The sequence below is a fragment of the Gavia stellata genome, chromosome 14, assembly GCF_030936135.1.
Source record: "Gavia stellata isolate bGavSte3 chromosome 14, bGavSte3.hap2, whole genome shotgun sequence".
Classification (NCBI taxonomy): Eukaryota; Metazoa; Chordata; class Aves; order Gaviiformes; family Gaviidae; genus Gavia; species Gavia stellata.
Genome location: NC_082607.1, coordinates 10,644,483 through 10,655,859, shown reverse-complemented (window position 1 = coordinate 10,655,859; position 11,377 = coordinate 10,644,483).

Below are 11,377 nucleotides of genomic sequence, written 5' to 3'. Positions count from 1 at the left end.
AGGTGGCTCACACAGCCTTTTGCTACAGTGTATCTGTAGCCAAAATATATTGTGTAAAAATGTAAGCGTTGGTCAAAGGACAATGTAAATATTGCATTCTGAACAAAGCTTTTTTTTTTTTTTAAAGAAAACAAAAGAGTTGTCATTCCAGTCCTGTACTTAAAATCATATATATTAATATACTGCAGTGAAGTTTAAGGTTCTATATTTACTGTTAATACTAGATCAGAACTATTAGTTACTTTGCATATGTCATGGAGAAAATGTTTGAATTCTTCTTCCAGTGCATGAACAAAAATGCTGAATATTTATCTCAGGTGGCATTTGCTGGAGTCCAGAATGGCACGTTAATAGTTATATATCAAATACATGCTATTAGACTTGGTCAGTATAACTTTCTTTTTCAAGTTGACAGTAAATATATACTTTAAATCCTCACCCCTATTTGTGCCGTGTAAAGACTGTACAGAAACCTGGCAGAGAGACATCATGAAAGCGTAGCGGCTGTGCAGGCACCTGGCCAGACATGTCCTGTTACGGGTAGTGGCTTGCTGCCGTACTGGGGCAATCTTGCACTTCAAGGGACCTCTGTTAAATTTTGACTCCCTCTCCAATCCTGCTCTTTTCTTTCCGTTCCCCAGGAGGCTCCGACTCCCCTAAGGAAGGTGTGGTTTTGCGATCCTGGCTGGGATCACCTGCACACTTGAAGCAGAAGCATGAGAAACAGAGCGAACCCCAGTTATCTGCTTCAACCGTTTTATAAATGGAGTGCCTCAGATTTATGAAAAGCCCTTCTTTGGTCTTACAGATAATCACCAGCTCTGGGATGGAGCAAGCTGTGCTCAGTGTGGATGGCACTGCCTTCCCAGGTTGCTTGGATGATCAGGGTCTTTGGATGACCTGGAGAAGAGCGCTCTGGCTTTGTAAGACAAGCGCTTGTCTTCTCAGTCCTCACATCTATGTATTCTTCAGTTTGTTTAGCATTTGCTTTTATTTTTCAACATCCTGGGACTTGCAATGCTGGTGATAAAACACTGCTTTGGGTGTACAGCAGAAGCTGCTGTGCGTCTGGTGCCAGCGGGGTCAGGCTATGAGGTGCAGGATACACCTCCCTGGGGGATGCTCAGGAGAGAGGCATAAACGAGGGTCCCTGCTTGTTCCTCCTGTCTCAGGAAGGGGTGGGCAGAGCTGGACAGAGTGTGTGACTGGAATCATTTGCTGGTGACGTGGTTCAAAAGCAAACAATGACCAGTGACAGGAAGAAAGCGGACCTGGAGCTAATCTACATGGAAGATTAATCTGGATTAACTTTTAAATTTGATTTATTCCATTTCTCTCCCAAAGTAAATTATAGTATATCATATTAACACCACTTACATCTTAATGAAAGCATCCACATCAGGATTTAATGCAGTTTAAGTAATCTGCTTTTAATTCACACCGTGTATAATTTGAATTAATTTTCCTCTGTGTTCCTGTGTAGAAAAACCCTCCAAGGCATCGTGTCTTTCTGGCACTGTGCCTCTGGGGTGATGCCTCTCATGCAATTTTCCTTGTGTAGAGTATTGTCTAATGCTAGATATTTTACATCTTCTTCATTAACTAATACACAAATCCTGCAGTGCCCATCTAACATGGATGCATTTAGCATCACTGACAGCCTCTGGCTATGAAAATCCTCAGAACAGAAAAGCTTACACTAGGCATGGTTAAATTGCATTTTACTAACATGAATTCCTTGTACTCTAAGCTTGCTGTGTTCATCCCACCAAAATTAATTTACAGAAGAAATGGAAAATTCTGCTAGTGCTTTAGAGTAATGTTGTGCTGTTGCATTGCTGTGTACAGCAACAACCTCGCTGAGGCCACTACTGAAACATGACATACAGGTTGCATCTGCTGCTGGGCTGCTCCCAGCTTGATGCATTGAAGTTGATGGTCCTCTCTTCTCCCTCATCCCCTCCTGGGAAAAATTCACAGTACTTCCATGCAGGCAGGCAACATATCGCAGTGCGGAGTGTAGCTTACTGCTTGCAGAAGGCAGCAGAGATACACCATGTGCCAGCCTACTGATACCGCCACGGGCTTGAATGCTCGGGAATCCACTTGCCTCTCCAAAACATCTGGGAACCAGTAGGAAAAGGACTGGCCAGAGAAACAAACTTGTGCCTTCAGTGACTGCCCTTTGCTCTGAGTCAGATTTGACTGTCTCAAACAGTACAGAAAAATCAGAAAGATCACATTGCTTTTTAAGTTCTTTTTTTTCTTTGGGTGAATTCATAACACATCTTTTCCAAACGTGTCTATGTGTGTGTGTATATATATGTGTGAGTGTGTACATATATATACATAAATATATATTTAAAGCCAACCACAGACTTTGAAAACATTTAGCAATAAGTTGAACTACAGTAGCTTCTAGCACATGTGTGAATAGGTCATGTGTGACTAGCTCATTTTCCACAGCACCCTGAAACTTGGTATAAATCCACAAACAGGCATTGTCTTCGCATAGGAGCCTTCATGTCTTACCCTTGCCAGTTCTGTTGTATGGGCAAAAAGGGAACCTACTATATTTGGATGTAAATAATGGGAATTGAACAGAGAATTTACGGAATTTTTATAAATGTTTTTAAAAAATACAGCACCACAACTGTAAATATGTCAAGCGTTGCAATTCAGCTGGACCCGTACTGATGTATGTCACTCGTTCAGCTAAACAGACAAGGGGACTGCCTTACAGCGCCTGTGTTCTCTCCCGGCCAGCGGGTGATAACATTTTTGTGAATGGTTAAATACTGTCACTTACCCAACTTCCTTTGGGTCATTCACATCAGGGTTTTGTGATGCTGCTATTTTATTAAAGAAAGTTTGTTGGTTTAATCACTCTTAATTTTTTTCATGGTCTACCAGAAAATAAATAAATGAACATGCTCTCTCTTTCTTTCATCTGTCCCCAGTTAAAATCTTTCCTGAGTGAAAAAATACATCCTGACCAAAAAACCAAAACAACAACAAAACATGAGGATAAGGATGAGGATAACTTTCATTTCTCCTCCCGCACTTGAAGTATGGCCCACAGTTGCTTAGTCACAGAAATTAGTGTCAGCAGATATCTCAACATTTCCAACCTCAAAAGTTGTTAAATACAAAGATGGTGATAAACTATTGCCCCTCTTCTTGCTCCCTCCAGGAATAACTGTTAAAAATGACATTTTTAAAAGTACCTCAATTTGAAGAATGGATTTAGTTCTCTGCAATTTAACCAAAGTCAGGTTGTCCCCACAGCAGCTTTGCTTCTCCTGAGCTGTAGTTATTTACCATGGTGGTGCCTCAAGAAACCCCATCCTGGGGCTGCCTAATGGGAGGACCCGCTGGAAGTTTTGTGTGAATCCTCAAACCTCGGCTCAAGTACAGTTTTGTCTTACAACTAATGTGTGTAGTGGTGTTTTGTTTTGAGTTTGGAGTGAACAAGTGAAAATAGTTCCTTGGAAATGGTGCTGTAGGCTGAAACACGTTGGTTGCTTTGTTTCCCAAACCTGATGAGCGATGTGCAGGCAGGCTGCCTGCGAGACTGAGAGGTAGAGGCTCCGACCCAGCAAATAGACCACCACTTGCATCGGGGAGTCTACTTGTGAGGTCAGCCCTTGAACCAGCACCTTCCCGAGCTGTAGGGGCTTGCAGCCTTCCCCACCAGAGGCCAGAAGCAAGGCTGGCCACGTTTGCTCAGGCACAAAGCCTTGTGGCTGAGCCACCTGGCTTCCAGACCTGAGCTGGCTCATCTACATCTGTGACGTTTTGCACCACATAGCCAAGTCTGGGGTGTAGCATCCATGGACTCAGCCATAGTGGCTTTGGGGACCTCTGAGGGCCTCAAAGGCTGTCCTTTGAGGCCAAGGGTCTGCTCCTTCAGTCCTGTGCTCACTGAAGATAAGAGCAGCTACCCAGAGGCTGTGGCATTTGGGAGGCGATATGGTTCAGATCCAATGCTGAGAAGCCTCAAGGCATCCCACCTCAGCGTGTCTCTCCTTGTTTTAATGACTTGTGAGTCAGCAATAGTTTTTATCTGAATGATAATTTAAAGATGCTCATGTTAGGTGATGGGTGAGTAGTCAGTGTGAACAATGTGGTTAGTGCCTTTTTCTCTATGGAGACACTCATATCAACCATTAGTGCCTTTCTTCTGGACAGCCCTACAAAGAGGTTCATCACTGGCATGGAGTGCAGCCAGTGCTTTTCCCTTCCAAGTCAGCGGGCTGACTGCAGTCATCTGATGTGCTGGAGCCACAAGGGCCCTGGATACGGAGACCCAAATTCCAAAGGAAAAATGTATCTTAAAAGAAAAAAGCAAACCACAAGCAGCTCTTCAGAAATATTGTTTAGCTTTGAGCTAATGAAGGGTGTCTGATATTCTTGAAGACAAATTGTGCTAATCTGGCATTCCAAAAGCAGCTTCCACCATGTGATAAAGATGCAGATGTCTCTTGGATGGGTTTCCTCCCTGGGTCACAGTATTATTAGCATAGCTACATGCCACGCCAAGCCACATGCACTTGGCTTTGTCTCCATTTCAGACTGGGGCGCAAAAGGCATCAGAAGCTTTTTCCTGGGAAAAAGTGTACAAAGACCACCAAGCCTTGGGCACGTGCAGCAGAAGAACAGAGATGGACAGATGTATGCACACATCTGCCGACATGAACACACACATCCCAGAGCCCTCAGAGAGCAACAGGAGATGTCATCATGCTTCAGTCTTCCCTTGAAAAAATGGGAATAGCTGAACAGCTGGGGAAGAAACCTGCGATGAGGAGATCAAATGTGGCTGTAGGTGTCATCGTGAAATGTGGGCTATTCTAGTGATAATGTAGTGGTGGAGGTGCATGTACTAAAAAATGCTTTTATTTTTTCATTTTTAACTATGAATTTGTTATTGACTCTTCTGCCTCTCCCTCATTTTTCTCTAAGTCTCAGGTCTTCTGCTTGTTTGCTTTTACCCACACTGAAACTCATCCTCTGAAGCTGTCAGAACTCGACAAAATATCTATGATGTGATGTGTCATTCCCTCTCGGCTGTGCAGGGATGCTGCAATCCTGTAACAACATGGAGATGGAGAGTCTTTAGGTGAGTGATTTTAGATATATATGAGACAGACAATCAATGCTGCAAGGCACGCTTGCCAATTAAAGAGCCGCACCAGGAGATCTTTAATGAACAGTCAAGTGCATGAGCTACACACTGAAAAATTTTGCTTACAAGTGTCCTAAATCACGGGTTCTGCTGATGGCAGGAAGGTGTGTCGGTACATGGGGATGGAGTGTGGCAGCACAGGGTGCCCTGAGCTGCACAGTGCTCCGGGCAGCCCTCCTGCACGCTCCCTCGGGGAGGGTGCTTGTTTCACAACCTGGCACAGCGTGTCCTGGCACACCGCCCAGCGGGATTTACTCCACTCCGTGCTGAGCAGGACAACCGCAGAAAAGGCTGCAAAAGCCTGGCCTCCTGGGCCACGACTTCAAAGGTTTGGGGAGGGGCCTAGCAAGTGGGTAAGTGTCTAGTGGTGACACAAGTTTTTATTGTGGAAGATTGAGACTGTGAAGCAATCCTTGTTATGTATTACATCTCTCATGAATGTTGCCTTATGTTCTGCTTCCCCAAAAAAACGAAGGATCTCTTAGCGTATAAATACAATTTCCCCAGCAGTTTCCTGGGACAACAGCGGCTGCTTTGTCACTCCAGCGGGCTACCAACACTCAGGTGTTAGGTGACTTGAAAAATTAATCATGCGCATGGGCACACAAGGGTGTGTTAAATCCACTGTTCTGAACTTCCCTGTGCTTGAATCGTAATCAGTTCAACAAATTGGATAAATTAATGTTTAATTAAAATACAGCCTAATTATCCAACGTATGTTTTTAATAGGATCTAATTGTGGCATTTTGAGTTATTTAAATTGCTGATACACTAAAATCGATCTGTAGGCTGGTGTCTGTTAGACCCCTGCCTGGTTGCATCTGTTAAAATTTAGAGCAGTTCTACATTTGTGTGTGCTGCTGAAGTTAGTGTCTCCTCCTACAGAAGAACAAGCAGGTGCTGGTGACGGATGCTCATCAAAGCCACTGAAGATTTTAATCAGGGTCCTCTTCCTTGACTGAAGGCTAGAACAGCTCTTCTGTGACTTTTTGGGGAGGAAGATTTCAGTGCCCCTCCTGCAGAGCCCACACTTCCCAAAGATCATGATACTGCTCAAAGCAACAGGTAAGTGCAAATGCCCAGCAGAAATCTCAGCAGTGTTGGGGGTTCCTCCCCTAGAGGCACCACCAGTTCATGTCCCAAAATGTCTTCAGAGAGGATCCACAGGTCGCAGTGACTCAGCCGTGAAGCCACGGCAATGTTTAGCCCCCTCAGCTAAGTACCCCCTCTTCTTTTTGCAGCGCAGCCACAAGATAGGCTGACACACAGGTGGGATAACCCTCAAATTTGGTCTATCTTGCACCTTTCCTAGGTGTTGCTGAAGAGAAAACTGCCTGTATCTCTATCAGGCTGTCCTACGATGGTGGGATGTGCTACTGACTCCGTGCAACAAAGTAGGTGATGCAGCAAACTGTGGTGAACAAACGGTGTTTGTCCTTAGCCAGATCTTTACTCCTTGAGAGTTAATGAATGTAACTGCCTGTTGCACTATAGTTAGCTGGCACTTTTGCTTTATAAAATAGCCGGGACTGTGTGTTGGGCCTGAGCAGCAGCCCCGGTGATAGGCATGGTGGAGGAACACAAGTCCAGGCAGGGTCATTAAGAGCCCTTTTAATGAGAAGAGAGTAGAAAGCTTGGCTTGTTCCTTCTAGCAGTCAAGGACGGGTGAAGAAAGCTCTCCATCAGGATATCAGGGAGTGCTTATTCTGACTAAGGAGGGAGAGGAGCTATTTAGGCCAGAGGAAAACATTGGCAGCCAAAAAGGGCAAGAAATCAACTAGAATTAGAAACAGGTTTCTAACAAGTGGAGTATTCCAGGTCTGGGACTGCACTTTCTGGAGATGCAGCCGTAACAGCAACTGAAAAGCTTATTGAGGGCTCAGCTCTTGCATTCACGCAGGAATTTACGCTATAGGTGTACAGTGGGAGGGCCCAGCTCAGCCATTATGCCCTCAGCCTCCCAGCTGGCAGAGCTCGGGTGCCAAGCCAGCCATCTGCACGGCAGCACCTCTGACCTCCCTGGTGATATGTCCCAAAGCGTGGGAGGAACAAACATCTTGAAGCAAGAACACTATTTTTGTGCTACTGTCCTTCCAAGTCCTGGCAAAGCCACAAAAAATGCCACAATTTTTGAGGAAGGCAGGCGAGGCCATGCCAAGTCAGTGCATCTTCCGCAAGTAGGACAACGTGAAGTCAAGGGATGGTGAAGGCTGTGTGTTCCCAGCTCTGAGCCAGCCCCAAATTGTATGAAGCAATATTTCATTTTCATTTTCAGAAGCATCCAGAATCAACCAGCTTGGCTAGCCCAAGCCTGACTGCATGCAGTCACGTAAGTAAGTTATATTTACCCGCAACAGCATTTTTGTGGACACTGAGTACTATTGGAGCCAGTCTCAGTTTGCTCTGGAGAGCCACAGCGTTGAGGTAATGTCCTGTTGGGCTGCCATTAGCTGGTGTAGTTGAAAAAATGCTGGTGAGCAGCTTTAAGGGCTGAGAGCCTGCTTTGTGCTTGCACTGTCTGACTTTTTTAATGCTTTTCTTTGTTGTCGCATTTCCAACTGTGCAGCCAGGAACTTCATGCTTTTGCTTCAGTAAAATACATTGTGTTGTTTGCTTTTTAAGCTCTCTGTTGTTAAAAGTGGGGTCAGCTGAACCTGGCAGGCAGCAAGGTTATTGTTTTCTCAGTGTGAGTGTTTCTAAATAGATTGGCAGCATGGGCACAAACTTCTGGGCAGCTACCAGCCAAGACCAATTTGAGAGTCCCAAAGGCTGGGACATATTTCCAGTTCAACAGTTAAAAGCTGGAACATCATGAGATAAAAAAGTCAAGGACTATCCTCTCCTGGGCTTTATGCATCAGATGGGGACCTCTTGGTGGCACAGCAGCTCTCCCAGGCTCCCTGGGCAGCCCCAGCTCTGTAGTTGGACCCTGTGAGGGTACAAAGGGTGTTCGGGTACCTAGAGGCAGGATGGGAACCTGCATCTGTAGTCTCTGGTTTCTTCTCCCGTGTTAAATTTTCTGTAGCCAGTCCACAGAGAAAGCGGTATGCACCAGATGATTTAACACACTGTTTGCATCTGTTTGCTGTTACTGAAGTTGCACTTGTGTGTCATGGCCACGCAGGGAGGGGCGCTTGGGGAGGGGAGGTCAACATGTGCAAGGGCAGGCAGGAGGCTGCAGTCCTGGTGAAGATCAGGTTTTGCACAAACAGTCTGGCAGAAAAGGCTTGCTGTGGACTGCTGCAGCAGTCGGCACACCGGCGGATCGACAGCGGATCCAAAGCAGGACGGAGCTGGGGACAGCTGGACACTTACAGCGGCACACATTCACACAGGCACTTGGTATCTTTGGTTTATCTGGCATATGTTCCAGTGCAACCTTTCTTTCCAAATGTGGACAGATAAAAGAGCTCTTCAGTGCTCTGAGCCTGACCCTGTGCCTGGGTGGTGAGGGACTGCTGTGTTTACAGATTTTAGCCTTGAAATATAGAGCTTCCTCTCCCAAGAACATCATGTTTCTGTTTGGTATGCATGTTTTCTCCACCACTGCGTGAATTCCAATGAAAAACATTCTGCCACTCTTCATTTGTTTTTAAATCATAAAGATATCTAGATAAGTGAATTCTATTAAAGGAAGGTGTTCCCTGGTTTGTAAAAAAATCCCTGATATTTATTACTTTTTTTTTTCCAAAATGAAAATTACTCCTGCAAGTCCTTGGTGCTTTGGTGAGGTGGGACATCCAAGCATACCAAAGGTGTGACATGCCTTTACCACCTCCATTCCCAGCTTCCCAGGCAAGGAAAGAGAAAAAATAGTTTGTGGATCATCCCTGGTGTCCATGGCTCAAATCCCCCCACCGCCGCTTCAGGAACTTGGGGTGACCTTTTGCACCTTCCAGCAAAGGCAGGGCAATGCAGCCTAATTCAGTATCTCAGAGAAGGCAGAGGTGCTGTGCGGGCTCTCCTTGCTGTCGGAGATGAGCGCACACATCATCAGGGACCGCAGCAGGGATGCCACCATGCCTGTCAAGCCCCCATGCTTAAGGATGTGCCTGCTCTCAGCTCTCTGTGGAGTGAGATCTGCTTAAACACTGAGGTTGTTTCCTGGCCAGAGCCATCAGAAAAGGAAATGTCAAGGCCATGTTTAGGATTTTTAAATTAGTTGTCTTTTTTTGAAATGTGTCTGGTGGTATAACACTTAACTGAAATGGCATTTTATTTCCTGAGCAGAACAGCCCTGTGGTATGTCTGGATGGGGATCTGGTGCAGGAGTCATGCAGCCCAGGACGACAGGGAGGCAAATACTCAGTTTTGGTGCAAACCTTGCTGTGGCTGTCGTTTCTTAGCTGGTTATTTTATGTCTCTCTACTCCGGGAAGAGGATCTTTACACAGACGGTTTCCAGAGCCGTTTCAGCTGTTCAGACAACTCAGCCACAATATGTTGCCTCAAATTGTTTTGTTAAGCATATGCATCAGCTGTACTTGTTTGCTTTGAAGCTATGAGAACCACAGACCCTCCTGAGAAAATTCAGTTTCTACATAGACATAAAGAGCTTGACAGTACAAATGTACCCTGCTGCACAGGCAGTGAGCTGCAAACCTGCTGTGGCCCATGAAGCTCTTTAGATTTTAGATTATATCATCAGTTACTGCACTCCCAAAGCCTTGACATCTGGAAGCTGAAGCCAGAAGGGCTGTGCTGCTTTACGTCCTTTCAAGATCTAGGTAATCCCCAGAGCTGTGGTGGCTCGGGGATGGGTGCTGAGACCCGTGGTGGCTCAGGGATGCAGGAGCTGATGCCAGAGTGAGGCAGGGACATACAGTGGGGTGCAGTCCCCACTCGGCCGAGCCTCCAGTTTGAGCAGATGGGGTATTCCTGTGGGTGCTCAGTCAGGCAGGGGCAGAGGCTGGTTTTGGCTGGCACATGCCATGGGAGACGCAGCTCCGGTCACTGCAGCAGTGCTGGGCCGTGGTCACAACGCCACGAGGCACGAGGGGTGATGTTACCCGGCAGTCAGTCCGGTGCCGAATGATGGAGTGAAGGTGTGACACTTCTCTGCTTAGCAGTACAAAAAGAACAAAACTCATCTATCGTACAGTGAGAGAGCTATTGTCCCCTCTATTTAATTTTCATACACTAAATACTGAATGCTGGTGGAAGCGATGCTGCACCCGCTTTCCTCCTCCTCTGTGTCCAAGCACAGATGCTGACACCCAGTGGCCATGGAGTTTCCAGCGCCTGTACGAGATGGAAAACCAGCAGAGAGACCTCAGCTGGTGAGATAGATACAACTTCCACCTTTTCATTTCCTCGAGTGCAAGAGGAGTAAAGAGCTCCCGAGAGATGCCAGCCTTGCTTTATGTCTTTCAGCAATTGCCAGGTTATAGTGGTTGAAACACTTCAAAATCTTGTATTCAGAGGTCAGTCAGAAAAATGAAAAAATATGAGGCCGGATAATGAGGAAACAGAGGTAAACTGGTTTTCGAATTATTTTCTTGTTGGCAGCTTGAAAATGAGAGTGAGAGAAGGAGGGCAATTTTGTGAGTTCAGAGACCTTGGCATTCACTTTCCCTGTTTTGCTACTTCCCAAAAGCAGTTAGAATATGACAGACACAAATTGATTTTGCATTTCCCTGCAGCATGCACAGGATCGTGCTTTCATATGTTTGACGAGTATTGACATTCTCTAGGGGAAAAAACTCTGTAGGAAAGGTTGCTTTTTATTCTTCAACAAATGGCTCTAAGACTTTATCAGTCAAAGACAGAAAAAAGACCCTAAACTCAAGGGTATACAAAGGATTTCTCTTTGTGTGTTTGGCAAAGACATGCCTCACCAGACATGTGGGGCTAAGATGGTGAAAACACTGGGGAACCCAGGCATGAGCTGGGAACAATAAGAGCAGAGTATGCCAAAGGAGGGATTTTGAAAGCACTTTACTGAAAATATTAATTATGGACTACAGCAAATGAATTAAACCACTGTAATGCAAATACTGTGTGAAAGAAATATGTAATTAGTGTAATTCTATAAACATAGGAAAAAAAGCATACTGCTGAAATTCTAGCAAGGTTCAGGATGTTAGGAAGGACTAGCAGCTGGCCACCTATCAGATTAAATTTTGCACATGCTGCCGATGTGATGCTGTGAGAAAGCGGGTGGGGGGTGTCTGGCTGCTGCCGCAGCAAG